Below are 11,271 nucleotides of genomic sequence, written 5' to 3'. Positions count from 1 at the left end.
TGAGCCACCATGTGGTTGCTGGGATTTGAACTCTGGACCTTCGGAAGAGCAGTCGGGTGCTCTTACCCACTGAGCCATCTCACCAGCCCAAGAAACCACTTCTTTTGATGAGTCGCTAATGAGCTCATTCCCCTCCAGGTATAAATTTGTGTGCATTCCAGATAGGAACTTCAGCTGCTGCTAATCATCCCACATTCCCAGCCACCTGCTGCAGTCCCAATGCTGGGTATAGAGCAGGAGCTCAATTATTTAGTTAAGTGACTCCTAAAGTCTGTACAATACAGAAATGACTTGTTCTACGAAAATTCCAGAGAACTCACTCATCTGTGCCTGGAGCCTGTTCCAGATGCTCTCTACCTAGAAGGTCAGCTCAAACCCTGCTTTCTTCATACATGACCCACAGCTCCCCAGAGGCGTTGCATCAGGCAGCACGTGCTGTTCCTTTTTATTATTACACATACATGAATGTTGTGTCTGCATGCACATCTGTATACCATGTGTGTGCCTGATGCCTTTGGAAGCCAGAAGTGTGCACCAGATCCCACGGAACTCAAGTTAAGGTTGTGAGCGGTCATGTAGGTGCTGAGAACAGAACTCGGGTCCTTTGCTAGAGCAGCCAGTGCCCTTAACCTCTGAGCCATCTCTCCAGCCTCAATGTGATGTGATCCAATTTGTCACCTTCAATCTATTCTCCTATCTCTTTTTTAAAATTATTTTTCTCTAATTTATTCTTAATCAAATTTAACAAGCACAAAAATCAGATTTTCCCTCTTTGGATTAATTTTACTTTTCTTTTGTCTTACCCTGAAACTTCAATCTGCTTACTTTCTTATTTTCTAGTAAATACTTGAATACTGTCTCTGCTTTATCCTGGAGGGGAGGATGTGTTATTCATGTGTAAGCCAGAAAACAGCCATAGTCAGTCATTCATTTATTCAGAGGCAGAAAAATAGTTTTGTTTTTTTGTTTTGTTTTGTTTTTGAGACCAGGTCTAACTGTGTAACCCTAACTGACCTAGAACTCACTGTGTGTTTTGGTCTCAAACTTAAGAGATCCTTTTGACTTTGCCCATTGAGTGCTGAGATTAAAGGTGTGCCCCACCTCACAGGGAGAGTCCCCGAATCTCGTTATTTCAAGAAATATTCAGAAGTTATACAAATATACACAAAGTTCCTATATAGGAATCTTGGGAGTCCCTTTCAAAGTTCTAACTAGGTTATATTACTGTGGACTCAAATTCTCATTCATAGAATTGTTCAGGGTTTTGTTTCTGAGAACAGGTCTCATGGCTGAAGAGAACCTTGAACCCCCAATGCAGCCTCCACTTCCTAGAGCTGGAGTCACAGACAGACATTACCTTACCTGGTCTCTCCTCTCTTCCTTTTAGGAAATGGGTCTGGTTTTGAGACAAGATTTCACTGAGTAGCCCAGGCTAGCAATTTTCCCGCCTCTGCCTCTTAACTGCTAAAACCTGGCTAGGATTTAATTTTCTAAAACTTGAAGGTCTTTTAAAAAAAAGATTTATTTATTTATTATATGTGAGTACACTGTAGCTGTCTTCAGACACTCCAGAAGAGGGCATCAGATTTTGTTACAGATGGTTATGAGCCACCATGTGGTTGCTGGAATTTGAACTCAGGACTTTTGGAAGAGCAGTCGGTGCTCTTAACCGCTGAGTCATCTCACCAGCCTGGGTCTTTTTAATCTGAACTAAATTTTGCTAAATGTTTATAAGGTAAAGACAATCTATCTACACACACACACACACACACACACACACACACACACACACATATTTTGTTTTTTGGGGTTTTTGTTTGTTTGTTTGTTTTTTGTTTTTTGAGACAGGGTTTCTCTGTGTAGCCCTGGCTGTCCTGGAATCCACTCTGTAGACCAGGCTGGCCTCGAACTCAGAAATCCTCCTGCCTCTGCCTCCCAAGTGCTGGGATTAAAGGCGTGCGCCACCATGCCCGGCTGACAATTTTATTAGACACAAGTTTCTGCTCATGTTTATTGGTTCGTTTGTCATATTGTTTAAATCCTCTGTATCAGCAGTTCTCCACTGTAGACAATTTTGGCACCCCGGGGACATGTAGCAATACGCAGAGATATTTCTCACTAGTGAAGCATGTGAGATCCTGACAGAGGGATCGGGTTCTTGTTCTTCCTGACACCACTTAGTCACTGGGCTACTCAGAGTCACAGGAGATAGTCTTGCTCTCTCGATCTCTCTCTCCCTCTCCCTCCCCCTCCCCCTCTCTTCTCCCCCTTCCTCCCTCCCTCCCTCCCCTCCCCCTTTCTGGGAGATGTCTCTCTGCCAGTGTATGTATGTTAGTTTTCTCGCTATAATCAACTTGGGTAAAGATAATGAAACATACAAAGTTTAACACTAGTATTGATTCTTTGAGTAAGATGTGGGCCCCAGGACTTTTCTCTTTCATCTAGTTCTGACACCAGGAGTTTTTCTTGCCTGGCAGTTGCTCCTGGCAGGCTGAGTTTCCACCCCTTGTTTCCCATCTACTTGTCAGTCTTAGCTGCCTTATATAGCAGCTTGTTTGGCTAGATGACATCTTTCTGCTTAACTTGGATATTTATCAGATGAGATATTGAGTCCCTTCAAACTAATTGTGATTCCTGATATTTTGGGCTTATGTCACCTGGTTTTATTTCTCAATTCTCCTTTGTTAAAAAGTTTTTCTGGGTCCGGGCAGTAGTGGTGCATGCCTTTAATCCTAGCACTTGGAAGGCAGAGGCAGGTAGAATTCTGAGTTCGAGGCCAGGTTGGTCTACACAGTGAGTTCCAGGACAGCCAGGGCTACACAGAGAAACCCTCTCTTGAAAAAAAAAAAAAAAAGTTTTTCTGGGGCTGTCGAGATGGCTCAGTGGATAAGAGCTCTTCCGAAGGTCCTGAGCTCAATTCCCAGCAACCACATAGTGGCTTACAGCCATCTGTAATGGACATCTGATGCCCTCTTCTGGAGTGTCTGAAGACAGTGACAGCATACCCATATACATGAAATAAATAAATAAATCGTTTTTTTAAATTGTATATTCTCTTACAGAGCACTGAGTTCAGTTCCCAGAATCCCTTAGCAGCTTATGACTGCCTGTAACTCCAGCTCATATATATGTAAATCAAAATAAAATAAAATGGGAATCGTATGGCTTTATCTCCCCAGTGGTGATAGGATGGCACCTTCTTCTGGTGCGTCTGAAATCAGCTACAGTGTACTTATGTATAATAATAAATAAATCATTGGGCCAGAGCAAGCAAGGACTGAGCAAGCAGAGTTGACCGGAGCAAGCAGAGGTCCTAAAAATTCAATTCCCAACAACCACATAAAGGCTCACAACCGTCTGTACAGCTACAGTGTACTCACATACATAAAATAAATAAGTAAATCTTTTTTTTTTTTTTTTAAGTTTTTCTGGCTGATCTCTGAGAGTTTGAGGCCAGATGGTCTACAAAGCGTGTCCAGGACAGCCAGGGCTCTATTGCACAAAGGAAACCTATTTCATAAAAAACAATTTTTTTTCCTGTTTGGTCATCCTGTATGTGTGTTATGTTCCCTGTCCTCACCCATCTTCAGTTATCAACTAGTTATTTTCACACTACACTAACTAAAGTCAATAGCAAACCTTCTATCCCAGTTGGTTTCCATAACAACCCTGTATTATCAGTTATACATCAACATGTTTATAAGGCAAGTGTGCAGTTGCTCACCTGCATTCCCAGCTACCCAAGAAGCTGCTTCAGGATGATTGATCCCTTGTGTCCAGTTCAAGGTGAGCCTGGGTAACATGGAAATACATGATGCTCAAGAAGACAGATATCTGTGTCTCAGAGGCTACATGGCAGTTCACAATCATGTGTAACTCCACTTCCAGGGGATCTAGTGCTATCTTCTGACCTCCATAGGCCCCAGGCACATATATGGTATATATATATATATACATACTTATATGCAGTCAAAAACACTCATACACATATTTTTTTAATATCCAAAAAAAAATCCACTAAAATGTACAATTGAACATAGTTTTCAAAGTTTGTCTGTCTGCCTCTCTGCCTACCCCTTAGCTATAGGGCCATACAAATATAGGCTCCACCTGAATGGACAAACACACACAGTCACAAAATGATCCCTAGCTCTAGGGCCACATAAATACAGGTCATGGCTAAACCAAAGAGAATCTAATCTCTCTGTCTCCACTGGGTTTCTCTGTGTAGCCCTAGCAGTTCTGGAATACTCAACTTTTCACCCACCTAAAGTATTTTTTCAAGTCATTGGCTAGGCATTAGCATCCTGTGGTCCTTTCCAGCTCCCCAGTGCTACCTGCCATCAAAGTCAGCCTACACTCCAAGCTGGAGAAGCTGGATATTCTAGACAAGCTCAGTTCTAGTGTCTGCAGAAAGCACAATCAGCACTGAGAGAGAGACAGGACAGCAGAAGGCAGCTAAAGATAGCACTGGAGAATGCTGGACTGTCTCGACATTTTTCTTCCATTACTAATCCTCCTTATGAACTGATATACCTTGTCCAAACTATTAGTGCTTTTTTTAAAATTAGGTATTTTCCTCATTTACATTTCTAATGCTATCCCAAAAGTCCCCCATACCTTCCCCGCCCCACTCTGCTACCCACCCACTCCCACTTTTTAGCCCTGGAGTTCCCCTGTACTGGGGCATATAAAGTTTGCAAGTTCAATGGGCCTCTCTTTCCAGTGATGGCCGACTAGGCCATCTTTTGATACATATGCAGCTAGAGTCAAGAGCTCCGGGGTACTGGTTAGTTCATAATGTTGTTCCACCTATAGGGTTGCATATCCCTTTAGCTCCTTGGGTACTTTCTCTAGCTCCTCCATTGGGGGCCCTGTGATCCATCCAATAGCTGACTGTGAGCATCCACTTCTGTGTTTGCTAGGCCCCGGCATAGTCTCGCAAAAGACAGCTATATCTGGGTCCTTTCAGCAAAATCTTGCTAGTGTATGCAATGGTGTCAGCGTTATACGTGCTTTTTAACACACCTGAAATGCCATGACATTCTAAGAAAGCTGGCAAAGATCTGTCTTCAAAGGGACACCTTCTCCAGCTTTTTAGGGAATTAGTCACCCAGCACAAAGTCAAGGGAGTTTGCTGTGTATGAAATCTCAAGAGGGGCTGGAGAGATGGCTCAGCAGTTAAGAGCACTGACTGCTCCACCATAGGTCCTGAGTTCAATTCCCAGCAACCACATGGTAGCTAAGCTCACAATCATCTGTAATGGGACTGGATGCTTTCTTCTGGTATGTCTAAAGAATGCGACAGTGTATTCACATATTTAAAATAAATAAATGTTTAAAAAATGAAATAAAAAAAAAGTAGTAGTCTTAAGTGACTGGGGCTCATAAATCACAAACAGCCTTGGTCCTCATCCCCAGGCACAGTAATGGCCAGTCAATAAGTAACTCATCTGAAGGAAAATATCTGCCAAGAAATCACTTTAGTTTTCAAACAAAGCTTGAGAATGTGCCATTTAAAACTTAATATCCAAATAAAATCAGATATTAAACCTTATTAAAATAAAACCTGTGCCAGGCACAGTGGCACACTTGCAACCCCTACTCAGACAGCTCAGTTGCATGGGAGGCTCAAGAGGAAGAATGGTTTGAGGCAAGCCTGGGCTACACAGCAAATAAAAATAAAAATGTACAGAATGCAACTAAAGACTTAGCAAACTCTAATAACAAAGCCACTGTGTTAGTCTAAGGGGGTGAGTCCTGACATGTGAGAGCACGCATATGCAGATCAGGTCGCTGTGTCTGTTGCTCCATTTGCCAGGCAAGCTGGCCCAGGGATTCTCAGTCTCTTTGCCTTCCATCTCTCTGAGAGTGCTGGGATTTACAGATGCGCTCCCACATCAGGCTCTATGTGGGTTCCTGGGGATCTGAGCTTGGAGCCCCACACTTGTGCAGTAAGCACTTACCTGTTATCTCCTTGGCCCTAACAAGAGACATTTTATGGGTTTTAGAATTTGATTTGAGGCTGAGTTAGACGGTCTATCGTAGCTATTAAGTTCATTATCAAAGCTTTAAGACTTTGTGACTATCACCGGCATCAACTCAAACTGCCACAAACAACTTGCCTAATGTCCTTGTTACCAGAGCAGTGACTGTCCTGGGAGACACAGACGACAGTGGTCATGTGTTTAACATGTACAAAGTCCCAGGTTCAATCCCTAGCACAAGGAAAGCAAAGGAAGAAAGAAGAGAATGGGGACCTCAACTCTCCCAAGCTAAGCACACTTTCCCTAGGTCAAACGTTCTCCCTTGGGCACTGCCAATGCCGCAAGGAACATCCACAGTGCAGTGCAGGAAGAGGCCCCAGCAGGCCCTTCTTCCAACAGCTGCTGCCTTTCCATACCAGATTCCCTGTCAACCCAGGAGTACATGTTGAGTGGAACATGAATCAGAAGAAAGCCAGTTTTCAGACGGAAAACACAAAGTCAAAAGTTAGTGCTCAAAGGCCCCGATATATCAGGCATAACCATAAGATATTAAAAAAAAAACTGTGACACTTAACATTTTTAAAAATTAATCTCTTTATTGTATGTGTGTACACCACCACAGCTAGTGTGGGGGTTAAGGGAAGCTGCAAGGAGTCACTTCACTTCTTACACCATGTGGGGTCTGGGACTGAACTCAGGTTGTCAGGCTTGGTGACAAACAACTTTTCTTTACCTGCTGAGCCATCTCTCTGGCCCAACTTTAAAATTTTAAAGTAAGAAACATTTATGTTAACATACATAAAATTATATGATATTGCCAGATACAGAAGTACTTTTAACAACTTATATATAAAGTATATGCACATAGATTCAGAAGTGGGCAAAGAATTTAAAAGAAATTTCTCCAAAGAAAACACACAAATGTCAAATCCATGAAAAGATGTTCAACATCTCTAATCACTAGAAAATGCAACTTATACAGTAAAATGTCATCTCACATACAAGGACAATTTAAAAACCAACCACACAGAAAACTGACACTGTAAGTGTAGCTCAGGGGTGGAGTGCTTGTCTGTTTACAGAGCTCTGGTCTCTTGCCACAAAACAACCAAACACTCAAATACCAGGATGTGGAGAATCTGGAAACCCTGAGTATAGCACTGCTATTGTGGAAAAACAGGACAATGGTTCTTTAACCAACATGTGACCAACATGGTGTGGACATCTACTCCTGAGACTGTATCAAACGCCCGGAAAGCAGAGCCCAGATACTCACACACTCATTCATGTTCATGACCGCATTACCCATGATAGCCAAAAGGCAGACAGAACCAAAATTCCAGCAATGGTAGATGAACAAAATGCAGGGCATACATAGGATGGAACTTTATTAGGCATAAAAATATGGAAATGCAGACCCAAGGTAAACTATGGATGCAACTTAGTTAAATGAAATGAGTCAATCACACAAAAGTAATTATTCCACTTATATGGGATACCTAAAATTGACCCCTTCAGACATACAGAAAGTAAACTGTGGTTGCTGGCAAGAGAATGAAGGGGCGTTTGATGTTTAAAAAGACAGCTCCCAGCTGTCAGTGCAGATGGTGATGTGTAGGAAGAACGAGCTCAGAAGTCTCATGTCCATGGCTAACAAAAGGGAAGAAGGCAAAAGTGAGGACTGAGAGAACACGAGGTAGAGACAACCTGGTGACTACAAAGGGAGCCCACTGGACACCTGTCGTCTTATCCCAGTGAGCACACATATAGAGTCACCAGAGACGGCTTACCTCTATCAGAAGGTGGGCCTTCAGGTGACAGGATTACCCTGAACAGAAATTATCTTATATACACAGAGCATTGACAACCCATGCTAAGCAGTTTACCCTCAGAAGGGAAGAAGGGCCTTGTGACTTTACCCATCAGGATGACCACGCTCTATCATTCCAGAGAAAGGCCCAAGATGATAAAATCATCTGGAGCATGGGTATTTGGAATGACAGGGCTTTGTAAACCAGAGTTCTGTCAGTGACCTGCATCCCCTACCTAGTGGTTTTCAAGATTCTGTAAATGTTTTTCCCTCACCCACCCCCACCCCACCCACCTCCCTGGAAATCCTTGGGGTAAGAAGCTACTCCATCCTCTTCCCATGATGCTGTTCCAAGAACCACAGAGCATCAGAGACACAATTCCCAACCACAGGCCACACTGACTGCCTTCTGGGGGAAACTTCCAGAACAATAGCTGAACAGCAGGGGCTGCAGCAGTTGAGGTACCTGGCATACCCTCAGTAATGTAACACGTAGCAGCCTTTGTAGCCAGGCCTTTGTCTGCTTTGCACCAAATGACTGTCCAGTCCACTTTGTTCATCCTACCAATCCTACCACATACAACATACTTTCACTCTAGACAAGATGGAAGCTTTCACTCTAGACAAGAACTCACTGTGTTTCAGCACAGCTAACTGTAAGACAGCCTAACCCACCAAAGGCTGTGGCTAACTTCTCTTACCCTCAACCACTGTTAGACCACACCACAACATCAGGACATCAAGCTCTCCTGACTGTTGTACTTCTTGAATTCCTTGTCACCTCTGCCAACAAAAAGCCAGGTCATGGAGAGGGAGGGCTCTGAAACATCCATTCATCCATATCCCTACCAAAGACAGCTGAATGTACATGGGTTTCTAAAAAAGGACAGGAACTGACAAAAACAAAAACGAAGCATCTTCAGTGAGGAAGGCAATCAGATCAGATGAGCAAAACCAGTGTGAGGGATGTCCACAAAGCATTTAAGTTGTCACAGAAACCTCACCACACTCCCAAAGGACTTGGAAGGCTCTGCTCAGCCCGGCTGCACAGTGAGCTAATCAGGGGCTCCGATGACACACTTTGGCCCATTACTTTTTTTTAAGACAGGGTTCTCTATGTAGCCATGACTATCTTGATTGAACTCTATAGTCCAGACTAAAGAGATCCACCTGCCTCTGCCACCACCACCCCGCTAGATCAGATATTTTTGAGAGCTATTCCAACATGACTGGTACTCTTTTTGACCCTGGGAAAGTTTCAGCTCCTGGATCCACACTTCGAACTTTAGCAAATCTCTTTTACTCTCAACAGTTCTGGTTTTAACTGTGCCGGACCAAAGTGAAGCTTGTAACTGAATGTTACTACTCCTGCAGTGACTTTGTTTCCACAATTCACAATCAGGACCTCCTAAAGTTAGGATACAAGGCCACAGAAACGTTACCAAATGTAAACTGCTGCCCCCTGAATCACAGAGCTGGTTGGGGGGGAACGAGCTATCTTCCCAGCCATCCTTGCTCTATCCTAAAGCACAGGGGACTCTCTTAAGGAGCATCAACTCCTGGTGCCCTGGTGGCCAAAGTTCTCCAGAAAGAACCTTAAGCTTCAACGGTACCTCACACAATGGTGGATCTAAGACTCAGCGCGCTACTGCCAACGGGATGGCCCGGCATGCACAGGCCACAGGCTGGGAGGGTTTACGGACTCTTGCCTGCCTCACCTGGACACCGAATAAGCAACAAAAAGCGAGCTAGCAACGCGTTCCCGCCTCAGTCAAATCCTTCCCTGGAGTGTTTAGGGAAAGCTCATTTTTCTAGTGCTGTGGCAGGAGGCCTGCTTAGAGGCGTGTTCTTCCATCCTTTAGTGGAAATCACCCACATCTTTAAAAAAATAAAACAAAACCAAGTCACTTGTGGAAGAAGCTTCCCTGTCGAGCCGACACCCACGTCTCAGCTATCCAGAATCCCTGATGTGTGCTCAACCTTGGCCCCCGTGGCCCGCGCGCTCCCGGGTGGCGCGGTGGGACCGACCGCTCAGGCTGCGGCCTCCGGAGCCTGGAGCTGCGACGTCGCCGGGCTCGGTGCTCCTAGCCGCACCGCTTCCCTTCTCAGATACACAAGGAGCAGGCACAGCGGACCAAGCGCTCCCGGAGAAGCTCTCCCCGACAGGCCGTGGACACGCGCGACATGCTGTCACCATCCGCGGACTCCCCCGGGAAGCCCCACACCGGCTCCGGCCGCCCCTTTGGGCCGCCGACCCCGCCGCCATCTTCCTGCCGCGCCGCCCCCGGCCCTCGGCCCTCTGCCCTCGGCCCGCCGCCGCGCGCCCCCGCCGGCCCGCGCGCCCCCGCAGCCCGCGAGCTGCACTCCGTGAGCGACGGTTAGGCGCGCGCTTTGAGCGGGCCCAGCGCGGAGGCCCTGCCGCCTTCGAGAAATTTCCGCGCCCCTGAACCCACACAGGAAAACAAGCCGGGCGCGCCCCCGCGCCGCGGCCTCAGCGCCCCCTCCCCCCATCGGCGCACCCCTCCCCCCGCCCCCGCCCCCGCCCCGGGCGCGGGTCAAGTGCGGCCCGGGGCACCGCCCGCTCGACCGCCCGCCTGGCCCGCGGCGGAAGAGGCAGCGGCGGAGGCGGCGGCAGCGGCGGCCTCGGCCGGTGTGATTGATAGGGACGGCGGCAGCGAGAGCGGCGGCGGCGGCGGCGGCGGCGGAGCGGTTGAGTGACAGCTTACCTGGGTGCCAATCTTCATCACACTGACAAGCGGCTGCAGCAATCGGGACCCGCAGTGCCGCGCCCGCGTCCAACCGTCACGCCGACGCCGGGCCACGCGACACAGCCTCGCTCAATGGGAGGAGGGCGACGCCGATGCGCGCCGCATCAATATTCACCGCGGGGGCGGGGCCTGCCGACCCCGGGCCCCGCCCCCGCCCAGCGCGACGGCGGGCGGGGGGCGGGGCGGGTGGGGCGGGGGCGAGGCAGGGGGCGGGGGAGGACCCAAGCGGGGCGGGCCAGAGGCCGGTCCCGCCCCTCTGCGCGCTCTCAGCCAGGCCCCACCCAGCGGCCCAGCCCGGGCGCCAGTAGCAGCCTGCCCCGCCCCAGAGGCTGAGCTTATATTTCATGACCACGCCGTGGGGCGTGGCCCAGAGCGCTATAGACCACGCCTCCTCTGCGCACTCCTCTGCTCCCTCCCTTCGGATAAAGGTTTGTGGAACTGGGTGGAACCATCTGCAGCTCGGGCGGGGAGTACGGGCTGTACCATCAGAGGACCTTCGCGATTCTGGGCCTCCCGGCTCTAGCCCTTCGTCCTGAGCGGCGCCTCGCAATCAAGGTTCTGGAGCTGGGGTAGGCGCGAGGAGGTAGGCGTTCATCTTTAAAGACCGGAGGACTGAGCGCTTGAGATGTTTGCCCTGGGATCTGACCACGGATGCAGTCTCCTGACTGACCGTGAAGTGACTGCGGTCTGACATCTGGTCCGTTAG

The 11,271-nt window shown here is 47.6% G+C and overlaps 1 protein-coding gene across 4 annotated transcripts in view; it reads right to left on the bottom strand.

Moving 5' to 3' along the window:
• Nucleotides 1-10,652, bottom strand: part of Pknox1 (PBX/knotted 1 homeobox 1) — a 43,474-nt gene extending 32,822 nt beyond the window's left edge. Inside the window, exon 1 of one of the 4 annotated variants that reach the window (XM_029471437.1) lies at nucleotides 10,524-10,652. The gene's annotated coding sequence lies outside the window, so the exon portion shown is untranslated. The remainder of the gene's footprint in view (nucleotides 1-10,523) is intronic. The other 3 variants (XM_021149613.2, XM_029471436.1, XM_021149612.2) reach the window with 3 other exon arrangements.
• Nucleotides 10,653-11,271: the final 619 nt, after the last annotated feature.

The sequence above is a fragment of the Mus caroli genome, chromosome 17, assembly GCF_900094665.2.
Source record: "Mus caroli chromosome 17, CAROLI_EIJ_v1.1, whole genome shotgun sequence".
NCBI lineage: Eukaryota > Metazoa > Chordata > Mammalia > Rodentia > Muridae > Mus > Mus caroli.
The sequence above is the reverse complement of the archived record's forward strand: the minus strand, read 5'-3'. Positions and strand labels throughout refer to the sequence as shown.